Here is a 23,247-nt window from a genome sequence, read left to right as displayed (position 1 = left end):
TACGCCAAATACGGATCTTGTGTTTCCCACTCTAAAAGCCATCTTTAATATGGAATTTATTCCCACTACAATCCTCTCCAAGTGTTTTATTTTTTAGTCGCTTTTTACCATTCTTTAGAGAAGTAGTTTTACAAAATGCAACGCTAGAAATCGTGCATCCCAGCTTCTTTTAGGAATTAATATGAAAAGAGTATAATATCTAAAAATGCTTACCTATTTAAAGTAAAGTAAAGTAATGCCTATTTTCAGGCAGGCTTTACGTCCATCTATCGATTAGGTGTCGCAGCCGGAGGCAAACATACTTAATCACTAAATTTCTTTGATTAACCAATAAATAAAATCCAAGGCCGGGGGGGAATCGAACCCACTAACCAACAGACATCTTAGCTTTGCGAGCCTCGCCTCTAACCGCTCGGCTACCGTGGCGCCTATCTAAAAATGAATGCTATTCTAAATCAGAAAATTGATCGTCCAAAAAAAGTACATCATTTTAAAATAAATTTAAATATATAAATAAATATTAACGTAGCGAACTAAACAAACGATACAAACTTCTAGCCAGACTACTCGACAAACGCTCAAAACTCTCACTACAGAACAAACGACGACTCTATACAGCTCTTCTCACACCAATATGGACTTAACAGACTCGAACTTTACGGAACAGCTAAAAAAATCAAACATCAATAGACTGCAAAAACACTCCAATCCAAAATACTCCGCCGCATAGTAGACGCTCCACATTCTATGTTAGCAACCACACAATACAAACAGATCTCCAAATTCCACTCATCTCCGAACTTACCAAAAATCCGATATAAAAATTTGCATCAAAAAACTCTCATTTCATCCCAACCCTTTAGCTGCAAACTTGTCTTCAACTACGCTACCCTCCGTCTTTCCTAGAAGACGGCTGAGGCGCCGTTGACCCCGTGACCAACTGGGTGACTAAAGGCGGCCATCACTGGATGACACTATATATACACTTATCTCATTTACTTATTGTACCCTGTAGGTACAGGTGTAAATTTCAATAAAAAGGATAAAAATAGCAAATATTTAAGAGTTTAAAAAATAAGATAAGAGGGTAATAATAAATAAAATCACAAATTTTAATGACTGAAGCTAACAGACAATTTAAATCAATTTATTAGAGACTTTCCCTAAACTATTAGTTGATGGATATTTACCAAAATACTATCCTATTTGTGAAAACAATGGAATAACTTAGTCTTATTCATTGAAACTGACAATAAATGCAATGATTGCAGTTCTGGAATAAATGAAGAACAATATTTCTGTAGGTGGGATTGCCTAAGTACATTCCTTTGAAAATTATAATAAAATAAGGGAGTTTCTGTAATTTATCTGCCAGCGTTTTAGCGATTATTTCACGACCTTCACATTCACTAGAATATATTAATAATAATATAAATATGATAATTCATAATTAATCAGACTATGTCAACATAATTTGCATGAATTATATTTAGAATAAAGAATATGTTGATAGATATTTTATTTATTACTTCAATCCGTTAGCTAATAAATATCATTTTATAAAGAGAATGAAATTAAATTGTTTACAAAATGAAATGATGCAAGTTTTTGAGAAATATGAAATCGTAGAAAGGTGAACTCATTGAAGCAAGAAAACGTGAACGCTTTTTAGAGCTAAAACGCAAAAAAACAAATCCTGAAGTAATGTTGCTCTTGCGTAAAGAAAAACAAGGAATGTCAAAGCGAAAAAATAAAATGAATAATTTACAAAATGTCATTTCGCATGGTTTCGTAATAAAATGATGAATAACTGAAATTACAGGTGAATTAATATGCCAGAACTGAGACATGTTTATTCCTCATAGAGAGGAAAATAAACAAACCAAAAAAAAACAGAATAAACCCTGAGATAAATTTATTACAATTGAAACTAAAAGAAATATTGGTAAGATTTATGGCGATCCTAGTTGGGAGTTGCACATTAAACTATGTGACCTGCAATAATAACCAATTGATTTATTGCCTAATACTCGTAAGATAATATGAGGGGCTATTTTATCATCTTTAGATTGTAAAAAGTTATACTTTCAGTATACTTTATACAAAGGAATATTATAAGTAAAATATAGAGGAAACGTGAATCATTTGCATAATATAAAGACTTGGAAAACCTGATGTACGAGTAGTATCTTGCACGGGAAAAAAATAGAAGTTATGTTTTTTAAATGAAATCTTATTCAAAGTTATAGTTGAAATAACGTTAGTTATTATTATTTTTAAAGGATTTCCTAACAAAATAGTAGACATTACTTCTTCTTTTACTAAGTTGGTAGTTGGACGTTAAGTCCCGTCAGAAAAAAATAAGCGATTACTTCGTTTATTAACTTTTTTCTTGGTACGATACAATAATGTGAAAATTATTCAATTAAAAGAGACTAAATTCGTACTTTAAAGCCAAGATATACGAGGCTAAACTAAAGCTAGATTCCCTAATTGGGCTGGCAACAGTCCTCTAGCTAGCTAAGAATATTAAGCAAGGAATTGTGGTCTTCTATTCCCACAGCCAGGTGGCCCGTAGCAGCCTAAAAAGACCTATGAGGTCTGTTCAAGGTTCCGTGCGGGACTGCGTAGAAAACTGTACGAGATTTGGTATTCTAGTGTGCGTTCTTTGAGAAATATAATCCATTAAGAGTAATTAGTTTGGTGTACAGATTTTGAATTCACTTCCGGGCTCGCAAAACACTTGATGACTACACGGATACAATAAATTTACTCGCTACAACGGATAAAGAGCAACACTCAGTGCCAATTTTAGCAATGACGTTCGCTCTTCTATCTTAAGTAACCAACACTAAGCTTTCGTCCTGTTGTAATAATGCCACAGACGATTTTGGCCGAGTAGTAACTGGGGAAAAAAAACTCCATTTTTGCCCACTTCTGGCCTCGAGTTTCTGCTACATTACTCCTGCAACCCACTGTTTGTATTCATTATCTGATGATTGCACTAGCAAGGCATTGGTGCAATGCTACAACAAAGCGAAATGTCATTGTAGGTCAGATAGAAGAGCGAAAGGTGCTGCACCGTATAGTTTTAGTATAAGAACAGAGTTTGGCATTTTCTCTTGCGTAGCAAGTAAACGTATTGTATAGCTGAGTCAGCAAGTGCAGTGCAAGACAGAAACATAAGTGAACTTGAAATACCTACACCAAACTGCCTCTTGATTGATTATGAAAGTCCAAAAACCGGTCTGAGGTAAAATCAAAGAGGTATTTCTTATTGCAATATGCCACCACAAGGTCCAAAAACTACTACTGAAAAAGATAGGTCTTAGTAGCTTTTCAGATTCTGAGAGTTCACTGAAACTATTGTGACACTTCTTTTTTTTCAGAACTGAAACTCAATAAAGTAAAGTAAAGTAATTCCTATTTTTTCAGGCCGGCTTTACGTCCAACTACCAATTAGGTGTCGTGGACGGAGGCCACTAGCAAACATACTTTACTGTAAATTTCTCGTATTAACCATTAAATAAAATCCAAAGCCAAGACCGGGAATCGAACCCAGTACCAACAATACGAGGGTCGTTTGAAAAGTCCGTGCAAAGTCAGAGAGATAGCACCACTGGCGCGTATCGAGGTTATGTTTAGTTAGTAGATCTCTTGGAAGAACACACTCCAAGTTTCAGCCAGATCGGTCTATTTCTTTGTGTTTGGCATTCGTTTGAATCGAGGAAGTCGAGTGATTTTCAAAAAATGGACGAAAAATAATTTCGTGGGTTGATTAAACACTACTTTATGGAAGGCAAAACGCCTCAGGAGACTAAAGAGAAGCTTGATAAACATTATGGTGACTCTGCACCTTCGATTAGAACAGTTTATAAGTGGTTTCAAAATTTTCGGAGTGGCCATATGGGCACAAGTGACTAGGTTACTACTCCAGAAATTATTGATAAAATCCATGATATGGTGATGGATGACAGAAGAGTGAAGGTGTGTGAGATTGCTAGTGCTGTGGGCATCTCGAATGAACGGGTACATAATATTTTGCGTCAACATTTGGACATGACAAAGCTATCCGCAAGATTGGTGCCGCGATTGCTCACGCTTGACCAAAAACGAAATCGTGTGAAGTGTTGCAAGGACGGTTTGCAGCTGTTCCAGAAGAATCCGCAGAACTTTAAGCGTCGTTTCGTCACTGTGGATGAAACATGGATACATCACTACACTCCTGAGACCAAAGAACAATCTAAACAATGGGTTACCAAAGGGGAATCTGCGCCAAAAAAGCGAAGACCGTTCCTTCGGCCGGAAAGATTATGGCGACTGTCTTTTGGGATTCGCAAGGAATAATCCTCATCGACTATCTGGAAAAGGGTAAAACTATTACAGGTGCATATTATTCATCGTTATTGGACCGTTTGAAAACCGAGCTGCAAGAAAAACGCCCACGATTGGCCCACAAAAAAGTCCTTTTCCATCACGACAACGCACCAGCTCACACCTCAGCAGTTGTGGTCGCAAAATTAATGGAAATAGGGTTCCAACTCGTTTCACATCCCCCCTATTCTCCAGACTTGGCTCTCTCGGACTACTATTTGTTCCCCAATATGAAGAAATGGCTGGCGGGAAAAAGATTTTATTCAAACGAGGAGTTGATTGCAGAAACGAATGGCTATTTTTCAGACTTGGACAAATCCTATTATTCGGAATGGATCAACAAACTAGAGCAGCGTTGGACGAAGTGTATAAGCCTAAAAGGAGACTATGTTGAAAAATAAAAAAGGTTTACCCCAAAAAATTAAGTAGTTTTTATTTTTGCACGGACTTTTCAAACGACCCTCGTACATATTAGCTTTACAGGTCTCGCCTCTTAACCGCTCGGCTACCGTGGCGCCTACCTGAAACTCAGTAAAAACCATTTAATTACGATGGAAAAGAGAATATTTGTTGATAAGGCCAGCAATATTTAGCCCCTCCAATTTGGCCTTCTATAGCGCACCCAAAAGACTTCCGCACCAGCCTCTTTCACGATCCTTTAGCTCCACCCACTTTGCGGTCAGACCCCTAATGACCGATATTGAATGATCGAAGCGTCGCTTTATGGTTGTACTATGGCAGGACGTGGGTGTTTCTATTTTTGGAGCATGTATTTGGGTAGTTAGTACCACTGAATTCCATAATACTCAATAACACATTCCAGAAATTTTGTAGATGATTCAAATTCCGTAATTAAAATCGGTGCCAACCAATAGCGAGCGCCAGTTCACTTAATCGATTTTTTAATTTTTAGAATTTTCTCAAAACAAAAATTCGATTATTGTGTTTCTTAAGCACATTACAATTTAAATCAATAAATTTTACTCAAAACGTTGTCGCAGGAAAATGTTCTTGTCACTGTTTTAGAGCACAGCTGGTTTAATTTACCCTCTAATGTGCAATTAAATTATACTTAGCGGCCTCATTACCTCTTTAATATTAATTGAAACTAAATATGTAAGTAATATTCCAGCTCGAAAGGGAAATTAGGCGGAAGTGACCCTAAATAGTTTCTGTGGTTTTTACTTCCTTCTCCTCCCAAAAATAGTTTAAAAAATAACAATAATATTTTAAAAATTGTGGTTACAAAAAGCGATCTGTCGTTTTACACCAGACACCTAATTTTTTTATTCAAATAGATAGTTACGTAAAAGTTTAACTTCAAAATATGTAATCGTTTTTTTTTATTTCTTCAGAGAAAACGTGAATTTATAAGATAGATAATTAATCTATGGGAAATATGAACGTTTAAATAGGGGGCCAGTGTTGGTCTCGTGGTCATGAGTGTAGCTTTTTAAGAGGGAGATCGATTCCCAGTTCGAAAAACATTGTTTACAGTAAAATATGGAACTACCGCCCCAACCACAGATGTCTAGCTCCGCCTGTAAAAATTGGCGATAACTTTACAAACATTAAAAATAGTGTCTCCAGACTTGAAAAATACGAGTAATTAAGCAGAAGTTGGTAATAAAATTGAATAAATATACTTATTTTAGTAACTCGTCGTTATAGTAACAAATACATATTAATTTAAACAAGTTTGCAACTTGGAACTCTCGTTTCCTCTTCATCAATTTCTGTCTTAAAGTTTAAAATTATTACAGAAATGTTATTAACATTAATTACAATCTTGTGTACAGGTAATGTGTGTATATCTATACATAAATATATGTAAATGTCCAGTAGAGCGCTCCACGATCCCGACCATGAACGCGAGTGCAGGTTATAAGACTGTGAAGGTTCTTTGAAACTTAAGAGAGTGACGCTTAGTGACTTGGCTGTTTTAATTTGTGTAAATTTTATTTAGTTGGTTGAAACAACTTTTAATTTAATTATTCTTAACAGGTTTGTTTTATTTATATTATATTTTGCAGGAATTATTAATAATAATAATTTGTATAATTTTTTACAGAATAAATAAATCTGTGTTTACCGACTTTACAAATATTGATGATTCGCTTAGAGCTCACCGTTTAATAAAAACAAAGATGAATCTATGATGTAACTTCATTACGGTGTGGCACTTATTCGAAATGGAGGTTGTTATAACGCTTTAATTTTATTAAAAACTGGTTCGCACATTATAATTATTGGCAGAATCAATGGTTTTTATCCTAATTAATGAGCGTTTTAAAACTTTATTACCCTTCAATTATTAGTTTTAGCAAACCTTAATCATAAGATGGTTTTGTGGACAGTATTTGGTGGTTTTATTCATCTTCAGGATGTATTAGCTTCTGAAAATGAACGAAAGGCTGAAATATTAGGAAATAGGCTCAGCGGGGAAAGATCTCCAATCTGGACATGATCAGTTAAAAGTTTTGAATAAATTTCCACCCAGCTGTTGCCCCACTTGTAACAGTTATTAAATGAAAATAAATTTTGGTACACGCGTGATTATCGTCTCTTGGTCGATTGCGTTGCGACAGCTTGAAAACATGGTAGCCATTATTTTTGTGCATCACTGAATGGCAACATGACTGTAGAGCCTACTAAACTTGTTTGCATATCAAGTGGCTAGCCATTCTACGCCTCTTTTTTTACCACTCTTGGGTTAGTGTCAACATCAGCGCGTCTATTGAAATATTATTAAACTATTCTTACTATTTAACATGATATTCACCCAACAAACGATTGTTGTTTAATGCATAAACACAAAACAGTATACTTGGTAAATTGTTTTCGCTAAGGATATATCCTTTTTAAGCAGGATATAGAATAAAGTACACAAACAAAAGATCGGAAGTCATTACCGAACAAGTGGGCGGGAAGTAACTCTGCAAAAAATGCTAGCCCAAAGCATTTCACATTGACGCTCTTGAGAGGAAAAATTCTGCAACTAAATTTTGATGGCAAAGCCAGATGGTTCTCTTGGATTTGGGTAAACCTATTTTTTTTTTTTTTTTTGCGTTTATTGTGCTACAATCAGCGCGTTAGCGCTATAAGTAACAATAATAACAGTGAACATGTTGAAGTAAATGAGTGGAGAAGTTACCCCAGTGGTAACACTCCAAAACATTATATGTTTAGTCACTCTCTTCACTTAAGAGGAGATCACGAGGCCACTGTCGTTTAAGACGTCTTGTCGGGTTGTCAGGAAGAGTTCTAGATGAAAGATTTTGAGCTAGAGGATTTATATGAGATTGCAGGCTGAAGTGGAGTTTTCTGTATCGTGTTTTAGCAACTTGGGTGACAATGTTAAGGTTTGGTTGAAAGGGGTAAACCTTAGAACAGAAATGTGGGTTGCAGGATGCGGTTGATGTGCACGATGCAAAAAAAAAGTGTAAGCATAATTATAGGCGAACTGGAAGATTCTTGGACATTGTAGAGATCAAGGAAAGGAGGAGGTTAAGACAGGTCTTGATGGTTCCCCAATCAGAGTACCCTCTTCCGATAGACTCTGGAGAAATGGAAGGATTTGGAAATCCAAAACAATAAAGCGGAAGGAAACGGGTATGAAGCCAACTTGTCAAATTCTCGGAGTATCTGTTCCGAGATTGTTCTCTTCATTCTGCAAACGTGGCATGTATACTTCGGCATACTTTTGCAAGGTATCCTTTGTATACATCGTGCGCGGAACAGATGATGTCTGTTGGCCATCTTGACGGGTGACCTCATCCGTAATAAAAAACAAACTCTTAATTAATAAACTCCTTTACATTTGTACAATTTTGAATAAAAGCAAGATAAATCTATGATGAATTATTATTGAATACATTAAAATTAATTAAGAAACAAACATTCTTTATCTTAAAGAAATTTTAACAAAGTTATTGTTTCAGCTAAAAAAAAACGAGATCTGAAACAAAAGTAAAGATTTTCCGAATTATGTATAAGATTTGTTTAATTACGGGACAATTATAATAATTTAAAAGATTATCAACATATTCCTACAGTATGATAAATAACCGTGTACATGTTTATGTATACAGCATGTGGATATAAACATAAAAAAAATATACATAAGAGAAAAAAACCAACAGACCATAAAATAAATAAAGACCTGGGTAAATGGCGAGCGGAGGCGATACTTACAAATTCATTCGGTTCATTAAAACCCAACCAATTAGGTATCTTAGCTCTATATGTCCCATCATTTATTCCTCCTTGCGAACACATTACTTTGGATATTTGTTCTTATTCCTGATTTTTTGTTTCATTCTAATAATATCCTTTTCTAGCTGAGGTTTAGTCATTAAAAAGTACAAAAAAAAAACAACCTTTGGCTTACTCAAGGCCGTTAAATTGGGTTCGCAGGGTGAATTATTAATTTTGGTGTCGCTTTCTTGTGATAAATAATTGTAAACTCTCCTTTATCCTCTTAAAAAAAGACCTTATAACCCTTTAACAGTTTATTATTTGCCAAGTTCGTAAATTAGCTTGGGACTATCGTATTTTATGGAAACAATGATTCCAAAACTCCTGCAGATTAGTATGGTTTTTTTTTGTTTTGGCATTGAAATTTAACAAAACAATATCCATAAATCTAATGCGGAGCTGATACATCTATTCCAGGCCCCGGACATCGTTAAGGTGATAAAATTAAGTAGGTTGCGATGGGCAGGCCATATAATTAGAATGGCAGATAATGAAATGCCCATAAAAATAATGGAGGAAAATGTGCAGCGCGCAAGAAGAGTTGGTTACGATGCCCTAGGTTACGATGGAGGTTAATGGTGTCAGCGAGGACGCCAAGGACATGCTGAACACCCGCAATTGGAAAGAAGCTGCCGCATTGAATAGAGAGGACTGGTGGAAGCGAGTTCGAGGAGGCCTAAGGCCCATTGATGGGCTGTAGAGCCGAAACAGAATATCCTTAAATATCCATGCATCACCGAGCTCATAGAGCCAAACTACTCTTCACGAATTTAATCTACCACTTCTTACGAATAAATGCATGCACATTGTAACGCTATTATACACTGGCACTTTCTTTAATAAACAAAAAAAAATCATGTAACCACCGGCGCTTCAACCGTCTTAAGAGAATTTTCTGGTAATGCAGTATGTTGGAAAAGTGATTGAGGGGAAATTGAGGCCCAGGAGATCTTGTTGCTTAAGAAACATAGGGGAATAAGGAGATCTCAGTGAAAAAGTAGATTTAGAGGCCAAGAAAGGAACGCTATCGATTTGCTGAAGCGTTTTTGATTGTTAAGATTGGATTTTGTAGATATTTGAAGCTTTGGCTGAGCCCTAAAGTTCCATTCCTTAAGTCCAGACAGGTTTTGAGTATCGTGGTGTAGATAAGTCGTTTGTTGTTTAATAAAAGTTCAGATCGTTTGTCGAGAAGTCCAGAGTGAAGTTTAAATCGCCTGTTTAGTACTTTCCGTTTAAGCCTAGTATGTGGATTCCAAGTTAGGCTGGAAACATAGTGAAGCGGCGAGCAAAGCGGCGATGATAGCTGCTTCAGATCAAAGAGAGTGACGAGCAGCGAGCAAAGAGTCGCATGCACATAGTGACGAGTTTAGACGCGTTCTCCTTTCGACGAGACAAAATGGAGGAATTCTTTCTATATGAAAATTCATCCTTGAAAATTTGGTATTTACAGCAACTTAGAAGCAGGAGCTGCAGTGTACATGATATAAACAGGACTAGACATTAACTTGGTGAATTCCATCACTTTGTACCAACAAATTCGGGAGCATCCTGGCAAGTTTCATGAGTATTTTCGAATGTCTGTTTCAACATTTTATTGCACACTAACCATTGTTGAAGGCATGTTAATCAAGAAAAGGACGAATTTCAATGTTAACCCCATTAATCCTGTTCCACTATGTTTCCAGCCTAAGGCAGTTAGGCCATGAAGACTCTAGGTACTAACCACAATCTGTTGCAGAAAGAGGATCGTAATTTAGGTAAACGGGTGGAAGGATAGCTCGCCTTAGAGAGAATGTAATGTAATTACATTTGGTTTCAATGATTTTAATTCTCCATTTCTTTAGCCAAGGCTCAAGAGATTCTATATGGGATAGTACGGAAATGATAGCTCATCTATTTCCGCAATTTGCTGAACATCTACATCACATAATTCCCTTAATTGCTACCCCCTATTGTCATTTCTATTCCACGCCTCCTAACCTAAAGATTCAGAAAGTTAAAGTTAGATTCAACCATTCAGTAGATGATATGTCCAAAAGATATGAGTTATGCGGTAAAAAAAAAACATCTTCTTTCTGTTTGGTATTACATCAAAGGCTCTCAGGAACAGGAAACTCCTAAACAGGACCAAGTTAGAGAGGCCATCAACAGAGGCCGCTAGGACCAATACTTTCTTTCGCTTCCTGCCCCCGAATAATATTCCCCCACCATTCCTTGCGTACACAATACCCACTTCCTTACAATACTCCACTTACATTGCTTAAACCTTGACTACTTCTTTTGATCTACGACCGGCAAAATCCTTTAGTATATCTTCCATATTTACAGTAAGAAATGTCAAAAATCAGTTTCTTCCCAACCTGTATATTTACACGACTCTTTTCAATAATTCTACTACAGGAGTTATGTGTGAGTCCGATTCCAATTGGAAAACAATTGCATAATTGTGCATTGATTTTGTTCTTTAAAAGATAATGATCATTGGCATTATTAATTTCATTAAATGGTATTATATATCCAGAGCATTCCTCATAATTATGAGAGTTGAATTTGCGGCAGACATGTTGAGTTAATTAACTTATGAAACATATGATCAAATTTTATTGCTTTAATCCAAAAAAAAAAAAAGATTTACATCCATTTTTGAAATGATTATTAAAGTTAAATAATTGTTAGAAAAAGATTTAACGATACCTAAGCAGTACTTATTAAAGTAAAATTCCCTTGACCTTAATTTTGTTTACATAACTAAGTAGATGTTATGACAAAATAATAATTAATATTATTTTAAATTGATAACAATCCCGAGTGGTTAAAGGCGGTGCCCACTGTTTTGCTCCAACATTATCTACTTAGATCAATATGCCACCAGGTGCAGTATGTTCTCCTTTTTTTTTTTGACTAGTTGGCCTCAAATTATATTTTAGGTTGCTCAATATTTTCAATTTTTTAACAAGCTAATCTGAACAGTGTTATTTGAAGCTGTAACATTACAAGCACGTATTATTTTTTTAAACATTTTTCGTGAGTTAATTAAACAGGTGTCTAAAAAAATTGGTCCTAGAAAGATCTTTACTTTTATTTTTATATCATAGAGAACTGAGGAGGCTGTCTGAAACTTTTGCCCAAGCGGTGGCATGTGCTTTTGCCACTGGACATGTCCGGGTGGCTTTCAGGAACAGGCATCACTAACGCAAGACGTAGGTTCCTACCATTTCTTGCAAGTATTACTCGTTTTTTCAAATTATTTGTATAGAGCTGTGGGGTTCAACCAAACGCTCCAATCTCCAAAGGATTCAATCGCTACAATATAAAATACCTCGAACTATCGTAAACGCTCCATTTTATGTCTCCAACCTGGACTATACACACTGACCTTAACATTCCTTTTATCAGAAATCTCCACTTCAGCCTGCAATCTCACATAAATCCTCTAGCTCAAAATCTTTTCTTCTAGAACTCTTCCTGATAACCCGGACAAGACTGTCTTAAAAGACAGTCGCCTTGTGATCTTCTCTCCAGTGAAGAGAGTGGACTAACCATATAATGTTTTGGAGTGTTACCACTGGGTAACTTCTCCACTCGTTTATCATTTATTACTCTATTGTATCGTTGTTACTTATAGCGCTAACGCGCTGATTGTAGCACAAATAAACGCAAAAAAAAAAAAAATTATTTGTCATAGTGTGGAAGGTTTTCAAAGAACTAGAATATGTTAATGCTTCTTTCTTGGGTCGGCTATCACCCACGATGAGCTATGAGGAAGAGTTCCTCAGGACCTTCTTCTGAGCATTGGGCTTACATGTTTACTGGGAACCATCGGGGCATTGTAATGAATCCTTATTGGTCGCAGAATCTGTGTGCACATTTTCCTTCGAGCACTAGTTCTACTCTACTTTCATGTTGTGTAGCTTTTAATGATTCTCTACTGCAGAGACTTTCGAATGAAATGCGATTTCAGGGGTTGGAAGAGGGTTTGGTCATAATGTAGAGAAATTTGTTATAATTCAAGTAAAAGTAATACGCTGACGCTTCCTTCAATTTACTTGTATTCTTCAGCGTCATTTCTTTGAACTTGTAAAGTGTTTTTTTTTATTTCTTTAGGAAATTTCTGGTCCAGCATCAGAGAAGAGGATTGTAGTACCATTAGCAAACGTGGAGAAGATAATGTTAAGAACTTAGGATAGATTGATATATCTGGAGAGTATCTAGAAACGGGCCTACAATGCTTCTTTTTCGGAACTTTGCTCAATAAGAAGGAGGTAAAGAAGATATAGAAGTAAAGGGCCAGAAAGTTATGATAATGAGGTGATAGATATCGATAGAAGGATGCCCTTTAACTTCTTGAGCAAGCCAAATAACTTGATGCGCTACCATTCTATCATTTAACGATGCAAATCTTTTCTTTTAAATATATTGAAAATTACACCAGCGTTACGTGCACTGTCAGTAACATGAACAAATACGTTGATAGAACAATATACTTTAGATCAAGGGCAGAAGCCGTAGCCCTTCCTCAGTAACGTTCAGGTCTAACAAATCTTTTCATCAGAAAAGAAAAATATCCGAGACAACTTATTTTTTAATCGTCTAAGAGAATTATTTGGAATAAGATGACAATTTTTATGGCAAGTTCGAGCAACCTGACTTAGAAACGAAATTCGTTTGTAGATGGCTGAATCGGAAGGATAAAATACAGCGTTAACGATGATGTGAAGAATTTTAAATTTCTACAGATAGAACTTTTTGAAATTTAGAACGTTTTCGTTAGACTCCACAATTCAATATCGTAGGTCCCTGGAAGGTTTTTATTCAAGTATTGTATTTCAGTTCTTTGCTATTGATTGAAAGATTAGATCCTTGGTCAAGTAGTTTTATAAGTCTTTAGCGCTTATTGTCTTCTGTACAGTTAACTTGGCTGAGCGGGTATTACGTCAACCTTTTGTCTCTCTAGATATAGTGTGTAAATCGAAGTCAGAGTGATGCGGCTTAGAGTGAAAGCAATGTTTTACGATTTTGCTCAATTTAACGTACTTTTATTTTCTGTTTGTAAAACCAGTCCTCCAGGGAGATAAGTTCAGTTTGGAGGTTGCTATGCACAATTCTGGAACAAAATGAGAAGTATAACCAGTATCTTTAAAGGTAGAAGAAGGAGTTCTACAAAAATAAATTTAATTTATACATTCCATGATACTGTTTGTCAAAGAAAGAGATTTTAAAAAGTGATCTAATCTAGCATGAAATAAGCAACCAATTTCTTGTTAATCTGAAACCGATTTAGCTAGATGTGAACTTTTAACAAGTAGAAAGTTTGCTAATGTAATATTAAGGGATTATGGAAGTTGCAAATATCTGTGTTGCTTGAATAGTTAAATTTATTATAATAAGTCGTCCAAGCAGATAGAAACTCCAGCATATACCCCCTGTAGGGGGAATGACGGGCAGAACAAATAGGAATCTAACAGAAATGGTGCTGCGTGAATCCTAGAATCACGCACTGGAGCGCACCAGAGTAACAAGGAAGAGGAAAATGGTAGACAATATAGCGGCACACATACATACACACTCATCAACATGAACCATCACCAGGAACAGACATACAAGGCAAGGAATCACTGTCAGTGTCTACTGAGAATGGAGCAAAGGAGATTGTAGCAACAGCAGAATAGTATGCAAGTAGAACTTGATTCGCTTGAAACTGAGCAATACGAGAGAGTAATAAAGTGAGATGGTGAATGCTTGGTAGTATTAAAGACAAATCAGATTAGTGCCCATACACAGACTCAGTCTTACGTTCTATATGTTCGAGGATGAGTAACCTGAACAGCTTTGCAAGGCTTGCCAGATTAAGTCTTTGATGCTTCCCATCACTTACTCTTTAAGTTCGAGAATTTCACAGGCACTCTGTACTTTGTGGAACAAGTATTTTATAATATCCTTAAAATGTACACAAAGACAATACTATAAACTATTTAGAAGGAAGAAGTATTGTTGCCAGTTGAAGTCATGATATATTTTTATTATGCCGAGCATTCGACCTAGGGACTAGGTCATCTTCAGGGATGTAGAACTTATTTCACAGTAGTGAAAAAATATACATTAAATTGATATAAAATAAGATTACAAAAACTAATGATCTAATATAGGCTTTCTTTCTTTGTTTTTGGATTAATGAATCAGTCCCCAAAAACGATGAACAACACTCAACAGTTTTAAATTTTAATTACTGTACAGTACGAGATTACGGTATAGGACTTATATTATGGTTAGAATGTAAAAACTGCATTTTTCAACATGGCATATTTAGTTTGCTATTGATGCTAGAACACTGGTATTGCACACAGTTGTAGAGTTTGATTTAGTCTACAATTGAGCAAAGTTTCATGGAATTCGGAGCAATAGAATACGAGATATTAGGAGTTATATTTTGAGTTGTATGTAAAAACTGCAATTTTCAACATGGCATATTTAGTTTGCTATTGATGCTAGAACACTGGTATTGCACACAGTTGTAGAGTTTGATTTAGTCTGCAATTGAGCAAAGTTTCATGGAATTCGGAGCAATAGAATACGAGATATTAGGACTTATATTTTGAGTTGTATGTAAAAACTGCAATTTTCAACATGGCATATTTAGTTTGCTATTGATGCTAGAACACTGGTATTGCACACAGTTGTAGAGTTTGATTTAGTCTACAATTGAGCAAAGTTTCATGGAATTCGGAGCAATAGAATACGAGATATTAGGAGTTATATTTTGAGTTGTATGTAAAAACTGCAATTTTCAACATGGCATATTTAGTTTGCTATTGATGCTAGAACACTGGTATTGCACACAGTTGTAGAGTTTGATTTAGTCTACAATTGAGCAAAGTTTCATGGAATTCGGAGCAATAGAATACGAGATATTAGGACTTATATTTTGAGTTGTATGTAAAAACTGCAATTTTCAACATGGCATATTTAGTTTGCTATTGATGCTAGAACACTGGTATTGCACACAGTTGTAGAGTTTGATTTAGTCTACAATTGAGCAAAGTTTCATGGAATTCGGAGCAATAGAATACGAGATATTAGGACTTATATTTTGAGTTGTATGTAAAAACTGCAATTTTCAACATGGCATATTTAGTTTGCTATTGATGCTAGAACACTGGTATTGCACACAGTTGTAGAGTTTGATTTAGTCTGCAATTGAGCAAAGTTTCATGGAATTCGGAGCAATAGAATACGAGATATTAGGACTTCTATTTTGGGTTGTATGTAAAAACGGCAAATTTCAACATGGCATATTTAGTTTGCTGTTGATGCTAGAACACTGGTATTGCACACAGTTGTAGAGTTTGATTTAGTCTACAATTGAGCAAAGTTTCATGGAATTCGGAGCAATAGAATACGAGATATTAGGACTTATATTTTGAGTTGTATGTAAAAACTGCAATTTTCAACATGGCATATTTAGTTTGCTATTGATGCTAGAACACTGGTATTGCACACAGTTGTAGAGTTTGATTTAGTCTACAATTGAGCAAAGTTTCATGGAATTCGGAGCAATAGAATACGAGATATTAGGACTTATATTTTGAGTTGTATGTAAAAACGCAATTTTCAACATGGCATATTTAGTTTGCTATTGATGCTAGAACACTGGTATTGCACACAGTTGTAGAGTTTGATTTAGTCTGCAATTGAGCAAAGTTTCATGGAATTCGGAGCAATAGAATACGAGATATTAGGACTTATATTTTGAGTTGTATGTAAAAACTGCAATTTTCAACATGGCATATTTAGTTTGCTATTGATGCTAGCACACTGGTATTGCACACAGTTGTAGAGTTTGATTTAGTCTGCAATTGAGCAAAGTTTCATGGAATTCGGAGCAATAGAATACGAGATATTAGGACTTCTATTTTGGGTTGTATGTAAAAACGGCAAATTTCAACATGGCATATTTAGTTTGCTGTTGATGCTAGAACACTGGTATTGCACACAGTTGTAGAGTTTGATTTAGTCTACAATTGAGCAAAGTTTCATGGAATTCGGAGCAATAGAATACGAGATATTAGGAGTTATATTTTGAGTTGTATGTAAAAACTGCAATTTTCAACATGGCATATTTAGTTTGCTATTGATGCTAGAACACTGGTATTGCACACAGTTGTAGAGTTTGATTTAGTCTACAATTGAGCAAAGTTTCATGGAATTCGGAGCAATAGAATACGAGATATTAGGACTTATATTTTGAGTTGTATGTAAAAACTGCAATTTTCAACATGGCATATTTAGTTTGCTATTGATGCTAGAACACTGGTATTGCACACAGTTGTAGAGTTTGATTTAGTCTGCAATTGAGCAAAGTTTCATGGAGTTCGGAGCAATAGAATACGAGATATTAGGACTTATATTTTGAGTTGTATGTAAAAACTGCAATTTTCAACATGGCATATTTAGTTTGCTATTGATGCTAGAACACTGGTATTGTACACAGTTGTAGAGTTTGATTTAGTCTACAATTGAGCAAAGTTTCATGGAATTCGGAGCAATAGAATACGAGATATTAGGACTTCTATTTTGGGTTGTATGTAAAAACGGCAAATTTCAACATGGCATATTTAGTTTGCTGTTGATGCTAGAACACTGGTATTGCACACAGTTGTAGAGTTTGATTTAGTCTACAATTGAGCAAAGTTTCATGGAATTCGGAGCAATAGAATACGAGATATTAGGAGTTATATTTTGAGTTGTATGTAAAAACTGCAATTTTCAACATGGCATATTTAGTTTGCTATTGATGCTAGAACACTGGTATTGCACACAGTTGTAGAGTTTGATTTAGTCTACAATTGAGCAATGTTTCATGGAATTCGGAGTAATAGAATACGAGATATTAGGACTTCTATTTTGAGTTGTATGTAAAAACGCAATTTTCAACATGGCATATTTAGTTTGCTATTGATGCTAGAACACTGGTATTACACATAGTTGTAGAGTTTGATTTAATCTACAATTGAGCAAAGTTTCATGGAATTCGGAGCAATAGGATACGAGATATTAGGACTTCTATTTTGGGTTGTATGTAAAAACGCAATTTTCAACATGGCATATTTAGTTTGCTATTGAAGCTAGAATACTGGTATTCCACACAGTTGTACAGTTTGATTTAGTCTACAATTGAGCAAAGTTTCATGGAATTCGGAGCAATAGGATACGAGATATTATGACTTATATTTTAGGTTGTATGTAAAAACTGCAATTTTCAACATGGCATATTTAGTTTGCTATTGATGCTAGAACACTGGTATTGTACACAGTTGTAGAGTTTGATTTAGTCTACAATTGAGCAAAGTTTCATGGAATTCGGAGCAATAGAATACGAGATATTAGGACTTCTATTTTGGGTTGTATGTAAAAACGGCAAATTTCAACATGGCATATTTAGTTTGCTGTTGATGCTAGAACACTGGTATTGCACACAGTTGTAGAGTTTGATTTAGTCTACAATTGAGCAAAGTTTCATGGAATTCGGAGCAATAGAATACGAGATATTAGGAGTTATATTTTGAGTTGTATGTAAAAACTGCAATTTTCAACATGGCATATTTAGTTTGCTATTGATGCTAGAACACTGGTATTGCACACAGTTGTAGAGTTTGATTTAGTCTACAATTGAGCAATGTTTCATGGAATTCGGAGTAATAGAATACGAGATATTAGGACTTCTATTTTGAGTTGTATGTAAAAACGCAATTTTCAACATGGCATATTTAGTTTGCTATTGATGCTAGAACACTGGTATTACACATAGTTGTAGAGTTTGATTTAATCTACAATTGAGCAAAGTTTCATGGAATTCGGAGCAATAGGATACGAGATATTAGGACTTCTATTTTGGGTTGTATGTAAAAACGCAATTTTCAACATGGCATATTTAGTTTGCTATTGAAGCTAGAATACTGGTATTCCACACAGTTGTACAGTTTGATTTAGTCTACAATTGAGCAAAGTTTCATGGAATTCGGAGCAATAGGATACGAGATATTATGACTTATATTTTAGGTTGTATGATAAAGCAAGTAATTCATTTTGTAAAACTACTTCCTTAAAGAATTGAAAATGCGACTAAAACTAAATACTTGATTCACCATGTTGCATTGTAGATTGTAAAAGCAATGATATTGATGGTCAGCGATAGAAATGAAACTGTTTTATTGGGTCGTTATAATCGTTTGGCCGAGACGTTTAAAAAAAAATGTCTTCCTAATTTTAAAAAAACGTTCAAGCGAATAGTTGAAAAAGAGACACTAGTTAACGGGTCAATGAATCGCAGGTGATAAGGCTAAGATTATCTTGTACTTTATTCTGTGAATTTGTCTTTTTTTACAATGACTTTAATAATCTAGTTGGGTAAAATTTTTATCCAATGACAGCTGAGGTTCTAAGACAACAATTACTTGAATTTTGATCAGTCATCATTTGACATTCTTCAAAGATCCACTGAGAAAATTATTCCTGTGATGTTGTAGAAACATTGTAACATAAGATTACATTTATGACTCACCTAACTTAGGCTTTAGGGTAGTCTTCGATTTAGGTTTTTGGCCCAGTTCGCCAGCTGTTCGGTGAACAAACATATCGTTGGACTGATATGAAATGTTACGCTAGAAAATTTATCGCTAAATTCAAATGATCAAAGAAACTTAATTTTTTTTAATGTTCTGAATCGTTAAAAATTGAAATTTCTGTATTTAAATTATAACCAAATAAAAATAAATTCTTATTAACCAATTATTTCAGCTTTAATGAACTTAGTTTATATGATTTTATTTTAATGGCTGACTAATTTTATTATACGATATTTAAATTAATTCAAAGCAATAAATAACTATTTATATTCTACTGACTTAAAAGATACTATAATGAATTCCTTTTTATGCTTATCCAAAGCATAATATGCTTATTTGAAAACTATATTAATTTTATGTTCACAATGTGATGTTAATATATATTTAACAAATAATGACAGTCTTTCAGGCAGTCCAGTTTGAAATATAGTGTGGACGTTTAATCTTCCGCTGTAGGTGAGTACAGAACGAAGATGCCATGTTTTATAAATGTAGTAAAAATGCAGTAAAAAAAAAAGATGCATTTTTATGTTGCCTAAGTAAGCTGACATTACCAATCTATTTAATGTTAGTAATCCATTTCTCAACGATTAGGTGGTCTATATTTGATGTACTGCAAGCCGATTTAATTTTTCCATGTTTGCATAGTAATTTATGGATCCTTTTGCATTCTATTTCTCTACGCGAACTTTACCTCCATCTACCTCCGCAGGTGACGTGGTTGCAGAAGGGTTTCTCTCAGTAACTATTTTTATAAAATCAAAAACCTGGACCGGGAATAGAACCTAGTTCTCTCAATATTAAGCGCGTCTCATCTCGTTACTATTCTATTCTATTTTCTATTCCATTTATTCTATTTTCACATTGTTTCCATCTTTCTTTGGTAAGCACCATTAAGCACTTGAATTGCAGCTTGAGAATTGATTGATTCAATTGTGCTTAAATTATTCTTAAGTTGATTGGCCCTTTTAGTTATACACTAGTTTCTTACATTGATATAGAATAGAATAGAATAAATATTTATTATAATAAATATATACATAGAATAAATATAGAAGTATAAATGTATAATACATTTAACCTTCTTAACTGAGTGAAGAAAGAGAAAAGTTAGGTGAGGAGGATTGGAATGCAGGGAAGAAGAAGGAAAAACCTGCAGCTAGAGTAGAGCGTTAGAGTAGGATATGTTTTAGTCTTTTGTGCCTGTATGTTAAAGAAGGATTTGTAGGAGGCTATGTCGCGGCAGAGTGGATTAGGATGGCAGTCTAGGATGGAAAGGAGTTTGAGCAGACGATTTTGGATAAAGGAGTGTACCGGGGGATAATGGACGCAGTCTCGTGGAGTGAGTCAATTCTAGTGCGTCGTGGAGAGTCTGTTGCGAGTCTGACGAAATTTGTTCTGGGTTATCTGAAGTTTCTTGATGTTGCTACTACAAGTCCAGGCTCCAGGCGGAACAGGCGTAGAGCAACATCGGCCTAATGACTACTTTGTAAAGGAGTAGTTTGTTAGTCACAGTCATTTTGGAGTCACGTGAGAGAAGAGGCAATAATAGTCTTGTAGTCCAGTTTGCCTGCGTTTACTTTGTCCTGAACGTGGTGTAGTGAAAGTCAGTTTGTTGTCCAAAGTTAGCCCTAAGTACTTCACGTGGGTAGACCTCGGGATCAGAGTGTTATTACGTCTGATTTGTTGGTTAAAAAGTGGGTCTGCGTTTGGTGAAGAGTATAGTGTTTGTCTTGTCGTGGTTAATTTTAATTTTCCATTTGTTGCAGAATTTTGTAAGTCTATCTATTGCAAGAGTAAGTCTGTTGGTGATGGTGTCCATTCTCCAAGATGACGTGTAAAAGGCCACGTCATCAGCGAGGTTGACGTGAGCAGCTTTCATTGATACCACTAAACTTAGAAATGGAAATGGAAATGAGAACTTGCTAAAAGTTATCGATGAACATATGATTTTAATAAAACTTTTCTAGCCTAGTGTAAATATATCGTTCAGTTTGGGGGTACTGGAGACTTGATTATGATGTAAGATGCAAACTAAGTATAATGTATACAGTTCTACGATATTACATATAACAGTATACATTAGACAAGAAGGATGAAGTTTAGATTCAAACCTTAGCATTCCAGAACTTGAATCCATTAAGTACAAACTTTCCAATTATTATCATGCATTTCACTTAATATCTAATACAAACTTAATACACTTTATTGCTACTTTGTTGATAGTTAAGCATCGTACATTCACACAAACTTTACACAACCATCTGTATTATCATTTAAATAAAGATAATAATCAATTTAGTAACGCCTAAAGCAAATATTGTAATATCAAAAGAAAAAGTGCAAAAGCCAACTGCGCCAAACACGCTTTCAAAATTCCACAACCTCTCTTCCATGAATCTCTTACTTTTTGCAGCATTCCTCATAAAATAGCTAATACTATGATTTCTTAAGCCTTGACCTGATCTATTTTCTGCAAACTGAAGGTTTGCAGTTTATGGGTTTGAGAACAGTTAGAATTAGACAATAAAAACATACGAATTGTAATAAAATCTTTTTCTTTTGGTCTAAGAATTTGAAAATAGTCTTCTTTTTTTTTAAAGGTGCCTCTTAACTAAATTTTGTATAATTTTAGACAGTTATTAGAGCCAATCACTGCACAAATCGATTAACTCCACTTTTTCTGAAATATCTTAAACTTAAGTGTCAAAGCGTTCTATATTTACGAGGGTCGTTTGAAAAGTCCGTGCAAAATCAGAGAGATAGCACCACTGGCGCATATCGAGGTTATGTTTAGTTAGTAGCATCTCTTGGAAGAACACACACCAAGTTTCAGCCAGATCGGTCTATTTCATTGTGTTTGGCATTCGTTTGAATCGAGGCAGTCGAGTGATTTTCAAAAAATGGACGAAAAATAATTTCGTGGGTTGATTAAACACTACTTTATGGAAGGCAAAACGCCTCAGGAGACTAAAGAGAAGCTTGATAAACATTATGGTGACCTTCAAAACCTTCGATTAGAACAGTTTATAAGTGGTTTCAAAATTTTCGGAGTGGCCATATGGGCACAAGTGACGCTGAACGTTCTGGACGCCCTGTTGAGGTTACTACTCCAGAAATCATTGATAAAATCCATGATATGGTGATGGATGACAGAAGAGTGAAGGTGCGTGAGATTGCTAGTGCTGTGGGCATCTCGAATGAACGGGTACATAATATTTTGCATCAACATTTGGACATGACAAAGCTATCCGCAAGATGGGTGCCGCGATTGCTCACGCTTGACCAAAAACGAAATCGTGTGAAGTGTTGCAAGGACGGTTTGCAGCTGTTCCAGAAGAATCCGCAGGACTTTAAGCGTCGTTTCGTCACTGTGGATGAAACATGGATACATCACTACACTCCTGAGACCAAAGAACAATCTAAACAATGGGTTACCAAGGGGGAATCTGCGCCAAAAAAGGCGAAGACCGTTCCTTCGGCCGGAAAGATTATGGCGACTGTCTTTTGGGATTCGCAAGGAATAATCCTCATCGACTATCCGGAAAAGGGTAAAACTATTACAGGTGCATATTATTCATCGTTATCGGACCGTTTGAAAACCGAGCTGCAAGAAAAACGCCCACGATTGGCCCACAAAAAAGTCCTTTTCCATCACGACAACGCACCAGCTCACACCTCAGCAGTTGTGGTTGCAAAATTAATGGAAATAGGGTTCCAACTCGTTTCACATCCCCCCTATTCACCAGACTTGGCTCCCTCGGACTACTATTTGTTTCTCAATATGAAGAAATGGCTGGCGGGAAAAAGATTTTATTCAAACGAGGAGGTGATTGCAGAAACGAATGGCTATTTTTCAGACTTGGACAAATCCTATTATTCGGAAGGGATCAACAAACTAGAGCAGCGTTGGACGAAGTGTATAAGCCTAAAAGGAGACTATGTTGAAAAATAAAAAAGGTTTACCCCCAGAAATTAAGTAGTTTTTATTTTT

Source organism: Rhodnius prolixus, unplaced genomic scaffold, assembly GCF_049639745.1.
Source record: "Rhodnius prolixus isolate KJV_2025 unplaced genomic scaffold, Rpr scaffold_5, whole genome shotgun sequence".
Taxonomy (NCBI): domain Eukaryota; kingdom Metazoa; phylum Arthropoda; class Insecta; order Hemiptera; family Reduviidae; genus Rhodnius; species Rhodnius prolixus.
This window is presented reverse-complemented; position numbering follows the sequence as displayed.